Source organism: Rhincodon typus, unplaced genomic scaffold (genome assembly GCF_021869965.1).
Source record: "Rhincodon typus isolate 14 unplaced genomic scaffold, sRhiTyp1.1 hic_rhity00001419, whole genome shotgun sequence".
Lineage (NCBI taxonomy): Eukaryota > Metazoa > Chordata > Chondrichthyes > Orectolobiformes > Rhincodontidae > Rhincodon > Rhincodon typus.
In genome coordinates this window covers 17,499-19,650 of record NW_025967057.1, presented here as the reverse complement: position 1 = coordinate 19,650, position 2,152 = coordinate 17,499, and positions in this window count along the sequence as shown.

The window sequence follows — 2,152 nt, the reverse complement described above, 5'->3', positions numbered from 1 at the left end:
CCCGACTGCATTAAAACCCGTAATTGTATATTCAAAAGGGAACTGGTCGAGTGAGAACAGCACTTGTTCCTTCCTCAGTGGCCTCAACCCGCCAACTTCACATTTCACAGTCGCAAGCGACAGCCAATTGCATCAGAGAAAATGGCGAGCTCTTGCAGCAGCACTTAAAGCGGGCTCTTAGTGAATTCAAACTTCTAGCGGCCTCGCTTGGAGTGATAATTGTCTTGTATCAGCTGTACTTCTCCGAAATAAAACCTGGGACATTCATTGAGGAGACATGGGATCAGTCTGATCCTACCCTCAGCAGACTCATCCATATCACCAGGAACCAGCTCTCTTACAACCGGGCCCGTCTCCCTTCGACCTTTTCAGTGTCTTGTCTATTTGCGAGTTTTCTCATTGTCCCGGAGCCGAGATGAGATTTGAATTCCTGATGTGCAGGAACGAGAATTCTTTCAGTGTCTCAGATCAGTTCATGTCCCGATAACATCCGAGTCAACGTCCCGGCCTCTTAAAGAAGTGGCAGGTGTCTGGGCTGTTTGTGCTCAGTCGGAAAGTTCACTCTTCGTTCTCCTGTGATTCCAGTTCCCAAGACGTTTCGAAAGATTCACAAAGCTGGAGTCTGGGTTTTCTGTTTTGCTTCCTTCATATTTTCTCCCCACCAACCGTCAATATTTTCCCAAAATCTCTTGCACCATGTCCAGAGGATGAGGAAGTCCCGTTTGGTGGACAGAATCCCAAGACCGGGAATGTTCTCTTTGGAGCAAAACTGGAGATTTCCTGGGGCTGCATGTATTTATGAGGTTGAGTGGGAGTGAGGATGGGCCGGTTGATTGTCGGGAGAAACTGTGCCATTGACAAGGGTCAGTTGCCAGAGGACTGGGATTGAAGATATTTCATGAAAAACAGCAGTTGTGCAGAATAAACACACAGAATACTGCAGAAACTCAACAGGTCCAGCTGTATCGGTGGAAAGAGAAACAGAGCAAAGGTTTTGAATACGGCGAGATTCTTGTTCAGAACGCGTCTTCCCTGAATGTCAGCGAACTGCCAGACCTGAGAAAACATGAGTTCGTTTCGACCGAAACGCAGTCGGTAGGATTCGAACCTGCGCAGGGAAACTCCAACGGATTTCAAATCCATCGCCTTAACTACTCGGCCACACACTAGCGTTTAATACAAACTCATGAAATGGTTCTAACAGGAAAGGCGAGTATTCGATTTGTGATGTCTGGACCACGACCCTAAAATTTACTGTCACCCTGTACTTGATCAGAATGGAGTAGGCTGTTATTTGATTAAATTGAAGTAAACAGTTTGATGGGAGATAGAGTGGATGGAAAGGATCCATTTCCATGAGCGGAGAGATTAATTATCAGGCCAATGGATCGAGAAAGAGTTCTGTCCTTGTATTTTTATCGCGCCTTTCACCACCACCGAAATCGCAGCCAATGAAGTACGTTTGGAGCAGGTTCCTTTTTGGCAAATCTGACGTGCAACTCAGGGCAGTTGGTTTAACGAGAGGTCAAAAATCAAAATGTTTTGAATACTTACAACCGGCGCTGGAGACGCTGGTGAGCTCACATCTGACTTTGGAGGCTTGTTGTGCTCTGATTTATACCCGGGTGCGTTATCTCAGGGAAACGAGTTGCCCATTTAACTCAGAGATAAGATGGATGTTCTCACGCTCAGGGAGAAGCAAATCTGTGGAATTCTTGAAAACAGAGGCTTTCACGGCGGGGTATATTCAAGGCTGAGACAGACAGACATTTCGTCATTTCGGGAGTCAAGAGCCACGTGGATAAGGCAGAACAGTGGTGTTGAGGATTACCAAATCAGCCATGACCTCATTAAAAGGTATAGCTGACCTGATTGGCCAAACGGCTTCCGTCTGCTCCTATTGCTTACCTGTCATTTGGAAAATGCGAGGGAACAATGTAAAGGAAGAAATAGCAGAACATTCACCAAAGATGACCGCAGTCAAACTGAGCCAACGTCGTTTGCTGAAAGGAAATCCGCACTTGACAATTTTCCAAGAGTTGTTTGCGAATATTAAAAGCAGAGTTCATAAAGGGATCCCGTAGATGAAGTGTACTTGAATTTTCCATAGCACTCAAAAAGGGGTCATATAAAAGGTCATAGCACAAGGTCA